General features: G+C 36.4%; 1 non-coding gene across 1 annotated transcript; it reads left to right on the top strand.

The window, feature by feature from the left end:
- Positions 1-10,687: 10,687 nt before the first annotated feature.
- LOC148574198 (small nucleolar RNA R71) lies at positions 10,688-10,795 on the top strand. Its single transcript, XR_015906083.1, has one exon. It is a non-coding gene; the product is annotated as a small nucleolar RNA R71 (small nucleolar RNA).
- The last annotated feature ends 9,268 nt before the right edge of the window (positions 10,796-20,063 follow it).

The following is a 20,063-nucleotide window of genomic DNA, read 5'->3' as shown; positions in this document are numbered from 1 at the left end:
AGTAAATGACAGAAATTAAAGAGAATGGGTAGATCAGAGATGGGGAGTTCATTGGGCTTAGGAGATGGTGCAATTCTCTGGATCAAGTTCATTTTCATCTCTTCCTCAATCAATGCACTCATTGATCTCCTTGGCAATCTTAAGTGATTGAATTACAATTTCTTGCAATTCAATCTCTTAAATCTTGATCAATAGCCAATTCCTTGGTCAATTGCTCATGAGAAGAGATGAAGTATGGTCACTGATTATACCACATGCATTTCCCAAATCAAGTATTGAGAGGGTTATAGTCACATACCTATCCAAACCCAATTTGGTCCAGCATGAGAAAGCAATTCTAGCTTGATCTCTTCATTCCTCTTTCAAGGTTCAAAAGAGATCCAAGTTTGAATAGCTTCTCTTCCAAGATAACTACTCAATTGGATAAAGATCGAAAGCTTTCAAGTAAAATCAAGAGAAAAGGTAGAAGAAGAATAATGAAAATTAGTATTGATCCATCAAATTACAACAGAGCTCCCTAACCCAATGAAAGGGGTTTAGTTGTTCATAGCTCTATTAAATGAAAATAAAGATGGATAATACATCATAGAACCAGAAATTTCAGAGAAAGTAAAATACAGAGAGTAATTCCCTTTTCCCAACTTCCAGAACTCCCTTAACAGTTCAAAGCTACTCCTATATATACTACTCTTCTCAGCTTCTAGTTTGCTCTTCAAGTCTTGGGCCTTTGGATCTTGAGTTTGAAGCAGTTCTTTTCTTCATTTGGGCTTGGCTTTACTTGCAGAGAGAAAGTGCTAAGTGGGCAGAGACTTTAACTCAGGGCGTTAGGGGTGTCAACATTTAGTGAAAGTATAAGTTCGAGAACGTTAGTGACACTTAACATTTTCACTAACGTTCCAATGTACCCCTTTGCCTCACGTTAGAGCCCACGTTAACTAGGTTAACGTGGCTTCTAACGTGGCCTTGCCAACCTTCGAGAACATTAGTGACACTCAACATTGTCACTAACGTTCCAGTGTGCCCCTTTTTGCTTCACGTTAAAGCCCACGTTAACTAGGTTAACGTGGCTTCTAACGTGGCCTTGCCAAACTTCGAGAACGTTAGTGACACTCAACATTGTCACTAACGTTCCAATGTGCCCCTAGATCTCACGTTAGAGTCCACGTTAACTAGGTTAACGTGGCTTCTAACGTGGCCATTCTTAGCCATCCCAACATTAGTGACAATGTTGCGTGTCACTAACGTTGGCTCATCATTCATTCCTCATCGTTAGCTTCCACGTTAACTAAGTTAACATGGAAGTTAACGTGGCTCCTTGGGGGTTGTGTGGTTGCTTCCAACGTTAGTGACGATGTTGAGTGTCACTAACGTTGTCGACAACTTTCACTTCTTACGTTATCTCCCACGTTAACCAAGTTAACGTGGAAGTTAACGTTGTGTGTTGCATCCTTAGGCCAACGTTAGTGACAATGTTGAATGTCACTAACATTGGCTTCTCTTCCCCCTTTAACGTTAGAGGCCACGTTAACTAGGTTAACGTGGGCTCTAATGTGGCCACTCATGAGTGTTTGCCAACGTTAGTGACAATGTTAAGTGTCACTAACGTTGGCTCAACTTCCCCTCTCCACGTTAGAGTGCACGTTAACTTAGTTAACGTGACTCTTAACGTGGGGAATGATGGCTTTGAGAGTGTTATTGGCAATCACTTTTCTCATTAACCTTGCGAGTTACCTCCCTTTCCTTGCTTCCAAGTCATGGGTAATGCAGCATACAATTTGTCACTAAATTCATGCAAAATCCTCATGAAATAATGTAAAATGCACAATGTATGCTTGAATCAAAGTGTAGGTGAATATCTACCCAAAACTAGCTTATTTCCTAAAGAAATGCATGAAACTACCCTAAAAACAGTAAAGAAAAGGTCAGTGAAACTGGCCAAGATGCCCTGGCATCAGTTAACGTGGGCTCTAACGTGGGAACAAAGGGGGCTTTTCAAAGTTATTGGAAATGTTAATTCTCAATAACGTGTGCGAAGGACTTAGAGGTAACGTTAGTGGCAACATTTATGCCACTAACGTTGAAGTTAACGTGGCTTTTACTTAGTAACGTTAGTGAGAAAGTTGATTGTCACTAACGTTCTCGAACTTATATTTTCACTAAACGTTAACACCCCTAACGTCCTGAGCTAAGGTCTCTGCCCACTTCACATTTTCTCTCTGCAAGTAAAGCCAAGCCCAAATGAAGAAGAGAACTGCTTCAAACTCAAGATCCAAAGGCCCAAGACTTGAAGAGCCAACTAGAAGCTGAGAGAAGTAGTATATATAGGAGTAGCTTTGAATTGTTGAGGGGAGTTCCAAAAGAGGGGAAAAAAGGGAACTACTCTCTGTATTTTACTTTCTCTGCAATTTCTAGTTCTATGATGTATTCTCCATCTTTATTTTCATTTTCTAGAGCTATGAACAACTAAACCCCTTTCATTGGGTTAGGGAGCTCTGTTGTAATTTGATGGATCAATACTAATTTTCATTATTCTTCTTCTATCTTTTCTCTTGATTTTACTTGAAAGCTTTCGATCTTCATCCAATTGAGTAGTTATCTTGGAAAAGAAGCTATTCAAACTTGGATCTCTTCTGAACCTTGAAAGAGGAATGAAGAGATCAAGCTAGAAATGCTTTCTCATGCTGGACCAAATTGGGTTTGGATGGGTATGTGACTATAACCCTCTCAATACTTGATTTGGGAAATGCATGTGGTATAATCAGTGACCATACTTCATCTCTTCTCATGAGCAATTGACCAAGGAATTGGCTATTGATCAAGATTTGAGACATTGAATTGTAAGAAATTGTAATTCAATCAATTAAGATTGCCAAGGAGATCAATGAGTGCATTGATTGAGGAAGAGATGAAAATGAACTTGATCCGGAGAACTGCAACATCTTCTAAGCCCAATGAACTCCCCATCTCTGATCTTACCTATTCTCTTTAATTTCTGCCATTTACTTTTATGAGCAAATCCCCCATTCCCATTTACAATTCTGCAATTTATTTTCAGTCATTTACTTCCAGCCCTTTAATTCTAGCATTTACTTTTCTGTTATTTAAATTCCCGCCATTTTATTTTCTGCAACTCTCAACCCAAATTCTGGATTCGCTCAACTAGAACATTCTTCTAATTAAAGTTGCTTGATCAATCAATCCCTGTGGGATTCGACCTCACTCTATTGTGAGTTTTTACTTGACGACAAATTCGGTACACTTGTCGAAGGAAATTTGTTGAGAGACAGTTTCCACCCGCATCACTCGTCACAGCCATCCCTTCCCAGATCCTACTCGGAGTACCACAGAAAAAGTTTAGACTTTTTGGATCTCAAGAATTGCCGCCAATAATTATAGCTTATACCACGAAGACTCTGATTGTAGGTCAGGAGGCTAACAGATATGCATTCAAGCTTGCTTTCATGTAGAACGGAAGTGTTTGTCAGGCACGCGTTCATAAGTGAGAATGATGATGAGCGTCACATAATCATCACATTCATCATATTCATGTGTGCGAATGAATATCTTAGAGAAGAAATAGGCTTGAATTGAATAGAAAAATAATAGTACTTTGCATTAATTCATGAGGAACAGCAGAGCTCCACACCTTAATCTATGGTGTGTAGAAACTCTACCGTTGAAAATACATAAGTGATAATGGTGCTCATTGGCTTCGGCCCCAGAGAGGGAACCAGAATGACCAAGATTAAAGTGCTCCAAAGACTTTGAATACAATAGTAAAAAGTCCTTATTATACTAAACTAGTTACTAGGGTTTACAAAAATGAGTAAATGATGCAGAAATCCACTTCCGGGCCCACTTGGTGTGTGCTTGGGCTGAGTGTTGAAGCTTTCACGTGTAGAGGTCTTCCTTGGAGTTAAACGCCAGTTTGTAACCTGTTTCTGGCGTTTAACTCTGCTTTGCAACTTGATTCTGGCTTTTAACGCCAGAATAGGGCAGAGAGCTGGCGTTGAACGCCAGTTTGCGTCGTCTAAACGCAGACAAAGTATGGACTATTATATATTGCTGGAAAGCCCTGAATGTCTACTTTCTAACGCAATTGAGAGCGCACCAGTTGGACTCTTGTAGCTCCAGAAAATTCACTTTGAGTGCAGGGAGGTCAGAATCCAACAGCATCTGCAGTCCTTCTTCAGCCTCTGAATCTGATTTTTGCTCAAGTTCCTCAATTTCAGCCAGAAATTACCTGAAATCACAGAAAAACACACAAACTCATAGTAAAGTCCAGAAATATGATTTTTATTTAAAAAAACTAATAAAAATATACTAAAAACTAACAAAATCATACTAAAAACTATGTAAAAATAATGCCAAAAAGCGTATAAATTATCCGCTCATCACAACACCAAACTTAAATTGTTGCTTGTCCCCAAGCAACTGAAAATCAAATAGGATTAAAAGAAGAGAATATACTATAAATTTCAAATATCAATGAAACTTAGCTCCAATTAGATGAGCGGGACTAGTAGCTTTTTGCCTCTGAACAGTTTTGGCATCTCACTTTATCCTTTGAAGTTCAGAATGGTTGGCATCTATAGGAACTCAGAATTCAGATAGTGTTATTGATTCTCCTAGTTCAGTATGTTGATTCTTGAACATAGCTACTTTATGAGTCTTGGCTGTGGCCCTAAGCACTTTGTTTTCCAGTATTACCACCGGATACATAAATGCCACAGACACATAATTGGGTGAACCTTTTCAGATTGTGACTCAGCTTTGCTAAAGTCCCCAATTAGAGGTGTCTAGGGTTCTTAAGCATACTCTGTTTTTGCTTTGGACCTCAACTTTAACCGCTCAGTCTCAAGTTTTCACTTGACACTTTCACGCCACAAGCACATGGTTAGGGACAACTTGGTTTAGCCGCTTAGGCCAGGATTTTTTTCCTTTGGGCCCTCCTATCCATTGATGCTCAAAGCCTTGGATCCTTTCTATTACCCTTGACTTTTGGTTTAAAGGGTTACTGGATTTTTGCTCTTGCCTTTTGGTTTAAAGAGCTCTTGGCTTTTTCTGCTTGCTTTTTTTTTCTTTTTCTTTCTTTTATATTTTTTTTCGCCAATTTTCTTTTCTTTTTTTTTTCGCAAGCTTTTCTCTATTCACTGCTTTTTCTTGCTTCAAGAATCATTTTTATGATTTTTCAGATCATCAAATAACATTTCTCCTTTTTCATCATTCTTTAAAGAGCCAACAATTTTAACATTCATAAACAACAAATTCAAAAGACATATGCACTGTTCCAGCATTCATTCAGAAAACAAAAAAGCATTGTCACCACATCAAAATAATTAAACCAATTTCAAGGATGAATTCAAAATTATGTACTTCTTGTTCTTTTGTAATTAAAACATTTTTCATTTAAGAGAGGTGATGGATTCATAGGACATTCATAGCTTTAAGATATAGACACTTAGACACTAGTGATCATGTAATAAGACACAAACATAAATAGACATAAAGCATAGTAGACGAAAAATAGAGAAAATAAATAAACAAGGAGATTAAGGAATGGGTCCACCTTAGTGAGGGTGACGTCTTCCTCTTCTTGAAGAACCAATGGTGCTCTTGAGCTTCTCTATGTCTCTTCCTTGTCTTTGTTGCTCCTCCCTCATAGCTCTTTGATCTTCTCTAATCTCATGGAGAATGATGGAGTGCTCTTGGTGTTCCATCCTTAGTTGTCCCATGTTGGAACTTAATTCTCCTAGGGAGGTGTTGATTTGCTCCCAATAGTTTTGTGGAGGGAAGTGCATCCCTTGAGGTATCTCAGAGATTTCATGGTGAGGAATTTCCTCATGCTCTTGTTGAGGTCCATGATCTCTTGTTTGCTCCATCCTTTTCTTAGTGATGGGCTTGTCTTCATCAATGAGGACATCTCCCTCTATGTCAATTCCAGCCGAATTGCAGAGGTGGCAAATGAGGTAAGGAAAGGCCAACCTTGCCAAAGTGGAGGACTTGTTAGCCACCTTGTAGAGTTCTTGAGGTATAATCTCATGAACTTCCACTTCCTCCCCAATCATGATACTATGGATCATGATGGCCCGGTCTACAGTAACTTCAGACCGGTTGCTAGTAGGAATAATTGAGCGTTGAATGAACTCCAACCATCCTCTAGCTACAAGCTTAAGGTCTGGTCTTCTCAATTGAACCGGCTTGCCTCTTGAGTCAACTTTCCATTGAGCTCCATCCACACATATGTCCATGAGGACTTGGTCCAACCTTTGATCAAAGTTGACCCTTCTAGTGTAGGGGCGTGCATTTTCTTGCATCATTGGCAGGTTGAACGCCAACCTTACATTTTCTGGACTGAAATCTAAGTATTTTCCCCGAACCATGGTAAGCCAATTCTTTGGATTCGGGTTCATACTTTGATCATGGTTCCTATTGATCCATGCGTTTGCATAGAACTCTTGAACCATTAAGATCCCGACTTGTTGAATAGGATTAGAGAGAACTTCCCATCCTCTTCTTCTAATCTCTTGTCGGATCTCTGGATATTCGCTCTTTTTGAGCTTAAAAGGAACCTCAGGAATCACCTTTTTCTTGGCCACAACTTCATAGAAGTGGTCTTGATGGACCTTTAAGATGAATCTCTCCATCTCTCATGACTCAGAGGTGGATGCAATTGCCTTCCCTTTCCTCTTTCTTGAGGTTTCTCTGGCCTTAGGTGCCATTGATGGTTATGGAAAAACAAAAAGCAATGCTTTTACCACACCAAAATTAAAAGGTTTGCTCGTCCTCGAGCAAAAAAAGAAAGAAAGTGGTAGAGGAAGAAGAAGAATGGAGGAGATGGAGGGAGAAGGTGTATTCGGCCAAGGGGGAGAAGTGGTCATTATAATATGTGAAAATGGAGTAGTATTGAGGGGTTTATATAGGAGTGGGGTGGAGGGTAGGTTTCGTCCATTAGGGTTGGGTTTGGGAGGGAAAAGAATTTGAATTTTGGAGGTAGCGGGGTTTATGGGGAAGAGGTATGGAAGTGATTGGTGAAGGGTATTTGGGGAAGAGGTTTATGAAAAGGTGTGAAGAGGAGAGAAGAAGAGGTGGGGTAGGTGGGGATCCTGTGGGGTCCACAGATCTAGAGGGGTCAAGGACTTAACATCCCTGCTCCATTTAGGCGTGCAAAGCGCCCTTAGAGTGCATGTCTGGCATTAAACGCCAGCTTGCTGCTTGTTTCTGGCGTTTAACGCCACTTCCATGCTCTGTTCTAGCATTAAACGCCAGTCTGGTGCTTGTTTCTGGCGTTTAACGCCAGCTTGATGCTTCTTTCTGGCATTAAACGCCTGTTTGATGCTTCTTACTGGTGTTTAAATGCCAGTAAGTTCTTCCTCCAGGGTGAGCTATTTTTAATGTTGTTTTTCATTCTGTTTTTTATTTTTCAGTAGTTTTTGTGACTCCACATGATCATCAACCTAAAAAACATAAAATAGCAATGGAAAATTAATAGATATAATTATATAACATTGGGTTGCCTCCCAATAAGTACTTCTTTAATGTCAATAGCTTGACAATGAGCTCTCATGGAGCCTCATAGATATTCAGAGCAATGTTGGGACCTCCCAACACCAAACTTAGAGTTTGACTGTGGGGGCTTTGGTTGACTCTGCAGTGAGAGAAGCTTTTCTTGCTTCCTCTCCATGGTTACAGAAGGAGAACCTTGAGTTTTAAATACAAGGTAGTCCTCATTCAGTTGAAGGACCAACTCTCCTCTGTTCACATCGATCATAGCTTTTGCTGTGGCTAGGAAGGGTCATCCAAGGATGATGGATTCATCCTCCTCCTTCCCAGTTTCTAGGATTATGAAATCAGCAGGGATGTAAAGGCCTTCAACCTTTACTAGCACGTCCTCTACTAGTCCATAAACCTGTTTTCTTGAGTTGTTTGCCATCTCTAATGAGATTCTGATAGCTTGCACCTTAAAGATCCCAAGTTTCTCCATTACAGAGATTGGCATAAGGTTAATGCCTGACCCCAGGTCACATAGAGCCTTCTCAAAGGTCATGGTGCCTATGGTACAGGGAATTAAGAATTTACCAGGATCCTGTTTCTTTTGAGTTAAAGTGTGCTGAACCTAGATATTTAGTTCATTAATGAGCAATGGAGGCTCATCCTCTCAAGTCTCATTACAAAATAGCTTGGCATTCAGCTTCATGATTGCTCCTAAATACTGGGCAACTTGCCCTTGAACAATGTCTTCATCTTCTTCAGAAGATGAATAGTCATCAGAGCTCATGAATGGTAAAAGGAGGTTCAGTGGAATCTCTATGGTCTCTAGATGAGCCTCAGATTCCTTTGGTTCCTCAAAGGGAAACTCCTTATTGGTTACTGAACGTCCCAGGAGGTCTTCCTCACTAGGATTCACGTCCTCCTCCTCCTCTTTGGGTTTGGCCACACCAAGTAAGGTTATGGCCTTGCACTCTCTTTTTGGATTCTCTTCTGTATTGCTTGGGAGAGTACTAGGAGGAGTTTTAGTGACTCTTTTACTCAGCTGGCCCACTTGTGCCTCCAAATTTCTAATGGAGGACCTTGTTTCATTGATAAACCCATATTTTATGATATATATTGTGCTCAATTTAAATGATTTATTCAACCCTTCACCCACTTATTCACGTAAATTTCATGGTTTTACTTTCCCTTCCTTATTATGTGATATATGTGAAAAACATGTTTCCTATGCTTAAAAATAATTATTTCAATTACCCTTTATTACCATTCGATGCCGTGATTTGTGTGTTGAGTAGTTTCAGATCTTCTAAGACAGGAATAACTTAAAGGATGGAAAGGAAACATACAAAAATGGAAGGAAAGCACAAAATGGAGTTTTTGAAGAAACTGGCAGCGACGCGAACGCATGGACGACGCGGTCGCATGCCCAGCGCAAAAAGGCAGCGACGCGAACGCGTGACTGACTCGGACGCGCGCCATTAGCAGAACACAGATGACGCGTACGCGTGACCGAAGCGAACGCGTGACAATGAAAACTCCAAATGACGCGACCGCGTGACCCACGCGGACGCGTGATAGACGCCATGTACCAGAAATTACAGAAAATGCTCCCAGCGATTTCTGAAACCCTTTTTGGCCCAGATCCAAGTCCAGAAGGCACAGATTAGAGGTTATAAAGTGGGGGAATGAATCCATTCAAGAGGAGAGTCTCCAATTAGGCACTTTTCATGATTTAGATGTAGTTTTTAGAGAGAGGTTCTCTCCTCTCTCTTAGGTTTTAGGATCAGGATTTCTTATTATTTCAATTTAGTATTCCAACTCCTTATCAGGTTCAATATTCCTTTTACTTTATATTTCTCTTTTACTTTCAGTTATTCTAATGTTATCCTTTAATTACTTTTATTGCCAATTTGGCTTATGAACCATTCATGTTTAGGTTTGATTTTCTATTTAATATAATTTGAGGTATTTCAGAATTATGATTGCTTTCCTTTATTTATATTAATAATTTAGATTTTTCCCTTTTGGCTTTGGTAAAGTAATTGGTAACTCATGAGTTATCACACTCAACGTGATTGATAATTGTTGTCTTTGCTAATTGAATTGAACTTCAATAACTCCAGTCCTTTCTTAGGAATTGACTAGGACCTGAGGATCAAACTAATTGGTCCACTTGAGCTTCCTTTGCTTTAGTAAAGGTTAACTAAGTGGGATTAAAACTCAATTCTCATCACCATTGATAAGGATAACTAGGATAGGACTTCCAAATTCTCATACCTTGCCAAGAGTTTATTTTATAGTTATTTATTTATTTTATTTGTCATTTAAATTACTTGTTCCTTACTTTCAAAACCCCCAATTTACAAAATTCATAACCGATAATAAAGAACACCTCCCTGCAATTCCTTGAGAAGACGAACCAAGGATTAAATACTTCGGTTATCAATTTTAAAGGGGTTTGTTACTTGTGACAACCAAAACGTTTGTAAGAAAGGACTTTTGTTGGTTTAGAAGCTATACTTGCAATGGGAATTTATTCTGAATTCTAGATCACGCAAAAGTTCTCTCTTCATTCATTCATGAAACTTAAAGTGGCCTTAGATAGATCAGAGACTATATTTGCTAAGCTAGATGGATTCTGCTCAAAATTCTCTGTCTGTTGCTGAGAGGATGATGGAAAAGGCTTACTATTGCTAAACCTGTTTCTTCCACCATTATTAAAGCCTTGTTGAGGCTTTTGTTGATCCTTCCATGAGAAATTTGGATGATTTCTCCATGAGGGATTATAGGTGTTTCCATAGGGTTCACCCATGTAATTCACCTCTGCTATTGTAGGGTTCTTAGGATCATAAGCTTCTTCTTCAGAAGATGCCTCTTTAGTACTGTTGGATGAAACTTGCAATCCATTCAGACTCTGAGAAATCATATTGACTTGCTGAGTCAATATTTTATTCTTAGCCAATATGGCATTCAGAGTATCAATTTCAAGAACTCCTTTCCTCTGAGGCGTCCCATTACTCACAGGATTCTTTTCAGAAGTGTACATGAACTTGTTATTTGCAACCATGTCAATAAGTTCCTGAGCTTCTGCAGGTGTTTTCTTTAGGTGAATAGATCCACTTGCAGAATGGTCCAATGACATCTTAGATAATTCAAACAGACCATCATAGAATATATCCTGGATGGTCCATTCTGAAAGCATGTCAGAAGGACACTTTTTGGTCAGTTGCTTATACCTCTCTCAAGCTTCATAGAGGGATTCACCTTCTTTCTGTTTGAAGGTTTGAACATCCACTCTAAGCTTGCTAAGCTTTTGAGGAAAGAACTTGGCTAAAAAAGCCGTGACCAGCTTATCCCAAGAGTTCAGGCTATCTTTAGGTTGAGAGTCCAACCATATTCTAGCTCTGTCTCTTACAGCAAACGGGAAAAGCATAAGCCTGTAGACCTCAGGATCAACCCCATTGGTCTTAACAGTATCACAGATCTGCAAGAATTCAGTTAAGAACTGAAAAGGATCTTCTGATGGAAGTCCATGAAACTTGCAGTTATGTTGTATCAGAGAAACTAATTGAGGCTTTAGCTCAAAATTGTTTGCTCTAATGGCAGGGATTCAGATGCTTCTTCCATGTAAGTTGGAATTTGGTGCAGTAAAGTCACCAAGCATCTTCCTTGCATTATTATTATTTTCGGCCGTCTCCTTTTTTTTCGAGAATTTCTGTCAGATTTTCTCCAGAGAGTTGTGCTTTAACTTCCCTTAGCTTCCTCTTCAGAGTCTTTTCATGTTCAGGATCTGCTTCAACAAGAATGTTCTTATCATTGTTCCTGCTCATATGAAAAAGAAGAGAACACAAAAGAAAATATGAAATCTTCTATGTCACAGTATAGAGATTCCTTATATGAGTATAAGAATAGAAGAATGGGAGAAGGAAAAGATAAGAATTCGAACATAGAGGAGAAGAGTGGGTTCGAATTTTTGAGTGAAAGAGAAGTGTTAGTAGATAAATAAATAATTAGAAGGAGATGAGAGAGGGAAGAATTTGAAAATTAAACAAAAAAAAATAAAAATACTTTTGTTTTTAATTTAAAATAATTCAAAAATAAACTAAAAATGAAATTAAATTAAATTAAAATTTAAAATAACTAGTTAGTTTAAAAGGAATTATGAAAAAGAGGTTAGTGATTTTCGAAAATTAGAGAGAGAGAATTAGTTAGGTAGTTTTGAAAAAGATAAGAATCAAACAAAAAGATAAGATTAATTGAAAAGGATTTGAAAATCAATTTTGAAAAGACAAGAAGTTAGAAAAGATTTTGAAATTGATTTTAAAAAGGATGTGATTGAAATTTATTTTGAAAAAGATTTAAAAAAGAATTTTAAAAAGATTTGATTTTGAAAATTAAAAATGATTACTTGACTAACAAGAAACTAAAAAGATATGATTCTAGAGTTTAAAGATTGAACCTTTCTTACTAGGCAAGTAACAAACTAAAAATTTTTGAATCAATCACATTAATTGTTAGTATTAATTTCGAAAATATGAAATAGAAATAAGAAAAAGATTTTGAAAATAAATTTTGAAAATTTTGAAATTCTGAAAGAAAAATTGAAAAAGATTTGAAAAAGATAGAATTTTTAAATTGAAAATTTGACTTGACTCATAAGAAACAACTAAATTTTAAAAAGTTTTAAAAAAGTCAACTCAAATTTTCGAAAATTTATGAGAGAATAAGGGAAAGATATTTTTTTATTTTTGAATTTTTAATGAAGAAAGAGAAAAATACAAAAAAGACACAAGACATAAAAATTGTGAATCAAAACACACAATGCATCCAAGAACACTTTGAATGTCAAGATGAACACCAAGAACACTTTGAATGTCAAGATGAACATCAAGAACATGTTTTTGAAAATTTTTAAGAAAAGAAAAGCATGCAAGACACCAAACTTAGAAATTTTCAAACTTTAGACACTAACAAATTGAAAATGCATATAAAAAACAAGAAAAGACACAAAACAAGAAAAATTAAATATCAAACATAGAAAATCATCAAGAACAACTTGAAGATCATAAAGAACACATGCATGAGTTTTCAAAATTTTTAATGAAATTAAAAATATGCAATTGACACCAAACTTACAATTTGATACTAGACTCAAACAAGAAACATCAAATTATTTTTGATTTTATGATTTTATAAAAAAATTTTAGATTTTTTGAAAATTATTTTGAAAAGGAAAATAAGAATTTCAAAATTTTTAATAGGAATTCTAGGAATCTTGCAATGTTAGTCTAAAACTCCGGTCCAGGAATTAGATATGGCTTACTAGCCAGCCAAGCTTTCAGTGAAAGCTCCGGTCCAAAACACTAGACATGGCCAATGGCCAGCCAAGCTTCAGCATACATAGTTCAAGCATGTGAAGAGGAAGCCTCAGTCCAAAAGAATTTAGACATGGCTTTACAGCCAGCTAGGCTTCAACATATTATCTTGAAACTCTAGAATTCATTCTTAAAAATTCTGAAGCCATAGAATAATTTATTTTTAAAATTTTTTTTCGAAAATATAAATAATTAAAACAAAAAGCTTAAATTAAAATAAAATTACCTAATCTGAGCAACAAGATGAACCGTCAGTTGTCCAAACTCGAACAATCCCCGGTAACGGCGCCAAAAACTTGGTGCACGAAATCGTGATCGTTCATTCCTTGCTAACGGCGCCAAAAACTTTATACGCACGTTCATAATCTTAGTTCTTTGTCACAACTTCGCATAACTAACGGCGCCAAAAACTTTATACGCACGTTCATAATCTTAGTTCCTTCTGAATCTCCACTTTCCTACTGCTTTCATCCAATCCTTCATATTCCTTTCCATGGCAAGCTGTATGTTGGCCATCACCATTGTCAATGGCTACATCCCGTCCTCTCAGTGAAAATAGTCCAAAATGCGCTGTCACCGCACGGCTAATCATCTATCGGTTCTCGATCCTGTTGGAATAGGATTCAGTAATCATTTTGCGTCTGTCACTACGCCCAGCACTCGCGAGTTTGAAGCTCGTCACAGCCATCCCTTCCCAGATCCTACTCGGAATACCACAGACAAGGTTTAGACTTTCTGGATCTCAAGAATGGCCGCCAATAATTCTAGCCTATACCACGAAGACTCTGATTGTAGGTCAGGAGGCTAAGAGATATGCATTCAAGCTTACTTTCATGTAGAACGGAAGTGTTTGTCAGGCACGCGTTCATAAGTGAGAATGATGATGAGCGTCACATAATCATCACATTCATCATGTTCTTGTGTGCGAATGAATATCTTAGGGAAGAAATAGGCTTGAATTGAATAGAAAAACAATAGTACTTTGCATTAATTCATGAGGAACCACTACAAGGTTTTTGTTTATTTGTGGCAATTTTTTTCTTATTTGTGGAGGTTCATAACCCCACCAAATAGTTTGTGGGGGTTTCTAAAACCCCCCAAAATTTGAGGTGCCACGAGGTCTTTTGTGGGGGGTTTTTAAGAACCTCCACAATCTATTCAGTGGGGGGTTTTGTGTGTGTTTAGTGGAGGTTTTATATTGAACTTTTGTGGCAGTTTTAAATCACTTTTGTGGCAGTTTAAAACCCCCACAAATTGATTTTTTAATTTAACAAGAATTAACTATTTTGTGAGATTTTCAAACCTCCACAAATCCTGTAATTAATTATTTATTTTTAATTTCAAATCATTCATTAATCTCATCCCATTTATATACTCTCAAATTAGAAATTTATTTTGTAATATCAAAATTTAAAAGCTAAATCTTTTATAACACAATTCCTGAATATAAGACATAACTCTATATATAAAAATTCTCAAAGTCAATAGTTCCAAACATAATTGCATATGGTATTGTTTTACATAACTATTACTGTTTTTCTTTAAAAAGTAAAATACAACTTCAATATTTCAATGTCATCTAATTACATAAAAATATCAAATATTTGTCCTCGGATGTCCGTTACTATCACCAGCTAATCTCCTAGCATCAAAGGGAGTAGTAGGCTCACTTTCAGCATCATTAGCCTATATGTAAACATAAGATGTTATTAGTAATTTCAGTAAAGTTAAAGCATCAAGATAATTCGATATAAGCCTTACAACTCAATTTTAAAGAGCATCTAAACCTAGTGTAAGAAAACAAAAAACTGCAGCTATACGATTAAAGAGGTAGAAACATGCGGATATGCTTGGTTGCTTACTACAAAATGATATCATTATCCTAAAACATGGGTTCAGTAAAATATGGTTGCCTTTTTGTGAGGCTGATTTATTTTGGGGAAATGAATGATATATGGCTATAGCTTCCTCTGCAATCCATGCAATACGCAGCAGCAGAGCAGTTTCTCATGTTTAATGCACAACGACCACTAACAGAATGCAAGAACATTATGATGTCCATGTTCTTAACCATTCTTAGCCTAATTTTTGGCATCTAGAGTCGTGGGTTTCCACTGATAATGAAACAAGTTGGTAAAATAATGTAACAACTTTAACATAACACTAGCTTTTTTATAACTATTAAACACACCAATTGTTATCATTTGAGCCTTTTACTTTTAGTGTGTCACACTATTAAACACACCAATTATTATTCCATCTAAACTTATATTCCTAACAAATGAATTAATTATAAAGTTACCTCGCGGGCAGAAAAGAAGCCAACAAGCGCTTTGGGAATTCCTCCTTCCTTCATCATTAGATATGCTTTCATCATATCAAATGATTGCTGCAACTTAGACTCTAGACTAATGACCTTTTGCTGTGAATTATGTAAGTCGGACTCCAAATTATTGATCTTTTCCTGTAAAATTGCAGCACTAGTAGGCGAAGAAGATCCAATTGAATTAGTGGAGATGGTCATCCCATTAAGCCGACTTCTCACATTCCTAAAGGTATTTGTAGGCGCTGCTCCCATGCCGATGCAACGAACTCTCCCAGAGTGTTCAGGCCCAAAAATTTTACCAACAGCATCATTAGGGGACACCTCAAATTGTGTATTTGACTGTGTTATATTCAGCTCAATTTGTTCCTATTTAAAAGAATAAATAGAAACTATTCAATTTAAAAGTAGCAACACATGTAACCAATGGCATTGCAGATTATGATTATTCTAGTGTTCCTAGACCATTATCACAACCAAAAATTTAAAGTGAAAAGTACTTGCAAGTGAAGTGAACCACTTTCCTATAATCATTATATATCTCAATCCACAAGAAACCACACTCAAATCCCATTTTCACATGATCACATACAAATAAAATAAGATAAGATAGCAAAGGTTTACAAAATACTTAACACTATAGTTAATGCCTCGTTATTTACAAAAGACCCATCCTTTCTCTTATGTGTTTCAATGTACATCATTCCTCTACTAGGCTTCTTTCCCGTTTCCAAGTACTAAAAAAGAAAGAATAAAGAGTTAAACATTTAACATATATAATGCAAGTAAAATCACACATGTACCAAGTGTGTATATATGTACCATTTCATGTCGCCTCCGAGAGTTGGATTTAGATCCACAAGTGTGAGGAATGGTTTGCTTGCTTCAATTTTCCTTATTTTTCATGCAAAGCTCCTAAAAATAAATATAATAACTTCAATTAATATTTCTTTTAATTAAAGTACAACAATAACTAAATGAATTGTTTAGTGTCTTACAACTATAGACAGTTTTAGTCGATAATTGACAAAGCAAGCCCATTGATCTCTTGGAACATCATCAGGCACATTGTTCACCAATGCTTCTCTTCTCATGGTTAGATCATAGAACTCATTCCACAATCTTTGCCTATATGTTGCCCACTTCTTTGCAATACTTTGAATGCAATACCTGTAGGCAATCTTTTCTGTGCTTGTAAAATGGAAATGGGACTTCAAACAAACAAATAAATAAATAAATAAATACTTGAACTAATAGAAGTTTCAAATAAAATGAATTTTACCTTTATCATTGTATCAAAGCACTCATCCTTAAAAGACTTAGGCATGCCACCATTTTCTTGTCCTGACCACTTTTCAAAGCTAATTGGAAAGATACGTGCATTAGTTGCTAATATACCACAATAGCCAGCAAGTAAACCTTGTGCTTCACCATATGCCGCACCCTCTTCGTCAACCTCTACAATTACACGGTCTCCCCTAGGTAAGTTGCAAACATCCTTAACTTTGATCTTAGCTTTCTTCTTCATATTTGTAGAGTCTTAAGAAAAATAAAAAACTTAATTATTGAAAACATTCATAAATAATGCATGTATAACTATTTATCCATTTTTTTTAAAACTTCATTGTTACAATTATTCTCAAAAGTCAAATATAAAATATTAGGAGTTACAACCCTTTAAGCTAACAAATGATTATGGATCAAGACATGTTCAACCTAATAGCATAAATGATTTAAACTATGCTTTAATCACATAAATTAATTATGCAATATAAATTAATACCAATTATCTCTACATTCCAAGCAGATGAAGACTTTGAGTTAGAACAACATGTAGCTCCATCAGATGAAATGGAATTTGCAGCGGCTTGAGAAGGAGCTTGAGAAGGATCTTGAGAAGGAGCCTCACTAGCCTCTACACTAGTGGTATCTTCAAATGCTGCTGGTGCTGGAGGTTGAAGTAAACGAGAAGCATTATTGTTTTCCCTCTCATCTACAAACTTTAATGGAATTTTTATGCGTTTGCCCCTTGGCATGACTGCACATCAACAAATACAAAAATGTTAAGTATTAGTTTATTCTCTTCTATCCTCCTTACCACCCTGTGGAATATTAATGAATTCAATAACATGCCTTTTTTAATCAATCTTCAGTTGATAAGCACAGTAAACAAGACAAATAGGACAAAAATGCAGACAAATCATACCAGTGGCCAGAAATCTTTTCATGCGGTCAGCTATGAAGCTGTAAGATTCCAATTTAATTCAGTGGTTTACAATGTGTTACATCAGAATACATGGCAATTTTTGAATATTATTTATTAAAGTAAACAAATTTAACAGTAAGACCCGGTGACAGGAAAGGAGCCTCATTTGCAGAAATTGTGGCAGCTGACACACAAAAAGCAGTATATATTTGGCAGTAAACTAGTAAACTAGTACTACAATAGTGGTCAGGAATAAAACATGTGTGCTAGGTTCTAGAGGAGGACCTCAGTCTTCAAAATCTAATATGGTTCAGTAGCTGCTGGGTGAATTAGAGGCCCAGAAGAGGGAGACAGGCAATGCTAGGAAAGAATGCAATGAAACGAGAGCTAAGCTTGTTGAGGTTGAGTCCCAGCTAGATAAAGAGCGAAAAATAATCTTGTTCCTGAAAAGCATTACAGGTTTAGAACAATTACCAGCAATAGAATAACTAAATTTAAAGCAAGTGAATAAGAAGGAAGCTAAACAATGAAAATGGAAGCAAAGAAATACTTCAGACTTGTTTGGTTTTGTTTTCATTTTTAGTATATTCTATTTTCTTTTCTTCATCATCATCACTATAATTCAGAGTTTTCCTGTACAGAACATGATTCAAGAAACTTTCAAGGGATCTAAGCAAATCTAAAGCTCTAGTCATCCTCCTCACATCATTGATCTGAATAAAAGATGTTGGAATGTGTGTGTACAAAGTCTGCATATAGAACTCGAATTTTCCTTTCAATTCCTTGAATTTCTTCTTCATAAATTGATCAAATGTCATTATACTTTCAATGAGAAAATGATACTTCTTTGCAATGTCACTGTATTTCATGTTCACAAATTCCTTCAATGTTTTAGAATCACCAAAGAGCAAGTTCCTTGTTTTGTATAGGCTATACTGGATTTCAACAGTGCTATTTTCTCTTGCTGCACAAAATCTTTGAATGGCATTAGGCCCTCCTCTTTTTGATACAATTTATATAGCTTCTTAGGTTCCTTACACATGATTCTTCCCAAAATCAAACATGTGAAAATTTATCCATGATAAAGGAAGGAGACACATGGGACAGAACAATTGTTTTCCCTCAACAAAGGACAGTTTAACTATAGCAAATTAGACAATTTCAATAATGGTTACTACAAAAAACAAACTTAAATCAAATTAACTCTTCAATCAATGTAGAGAAGTACATATAACTAACCAAATTCAGACAGAATAAGCAAGGTACAAAAATCATAGGACAATAGAAAAAGTAACACATTGTTCACTTTCTTTTTCTCCACTAAGAATTAATACAAAAAAAATGAGAACAAGTCACTGATTGAGTGTACTAGCTACCTTTAAAGTCATATAAGTGCCACCATTATTTCAAATAGCAGCATACATTTTATATATCAAGCCAAATAATCTGGACAGATCTGTTTATAGAAGTTACATTTCTTGTTGTTCCTGTTTATCTTTTTCAATAAAAAAAAATTGTATTATAATTAGACAAATATAGATCCTAGATGTAGATCTACATACAGAATTCGTAATTCATGCTCTCTAGCACATTTTTAGCAAAATATCATGTCATTTTCCTTTGAACAAAGCAACACCAAAACAGATATGTCTTCAAAAGTTACAAAAAAAGTGAGAGATAAGAACACATTAAATTAACAAAGAAAGTAAACAACAAACGAGAACCAACCTCATGCTTGGCATCCAGAGAACTTTTGGTTTACAATATAATCTGAAATTTACTCTGAAAAATGGGAAATTAATTTGTATCTTCATGAACAGATCAAAATGTCAATTAATAGGACAAGAGAATAATTAATTAATCAACTAATTATAATTCACAATTAGACAGAGAGATAGAGAATCATAATCATAGCAAATAATCAAATCCAAAATAACAAAGACACAGAGAAACGTAAAGAGACAAATGAAATTCTTCAGAATAAAATGACATTTATTAATAGAGAAGAGATATCAACAAATTAATAGCGAAGAAGTACCAACGGCAGAGGAGAAATATGGAGGGAGAGAAAGTTGCGTCGAAGAAGAAGCTTGGAAGCGAACAGATCCAAAAACGCGTTGAGGAGGTGGCTCGATTAATAGCGTACAGATCTGGAAATTAATAGCGAGGAGGTGGCTCGATTAATAGCGAACAAATTAATAATGAACAGATCTGGAAACTTCACTGTGGCAGCAACAACAGTATAGAATGGACATGGCAGAAGCTCTCTACCGCAACGGACACGGCAGTGGTGGCGGTGCCGCTGGCGATGCCGGCGGCAGAAATGGCAGCGGGAATGATGCAAAAATGGCGGTGGAACCCTAAAAAGTACTCGGCAAGTTCTCACTCACCTAACTCAGTATCACAGCTAACTCAGTCTCTCAATTTTGAAAAATTGAAAAAATTAGGTGTTGTTTTAAAATTTAATATTAATTAATTATTAGTGGAGGTTTTTTAAATTGCCATAAATAAAATGTATTGTGGAGGTTTTTAAAAACCTTCACCAAAATACTCCCTCAAATAAATATTAATCTTGTAGTGAACAGCAGAGATCCACACCTTAATTTATGGTGTGTAGAAACTCTACCGTTGAAAATACATAAGTGATAATGGTGCTCATTGGCTTCGG

This window comes from Arachis ipaensis, chromosome B2, assembly GCF_059453495.1.
Source record: "Arachis ipaensis isolate K30076 ecotype BB chromosome B2, ASM5945349v1, whole genome shotgun sequence".
NCBI lineage: Eukaryota > Viridiplantae > Streptophyta > Magnoliopsida > Fabales > Fabaceae > Arachis > Arachis ipaensis.
The sequence above is the reverse complement of the archived record's forward strand: the minus strand, read 5'-3'. Positions and strand labels throughout refer to the sequence as shown.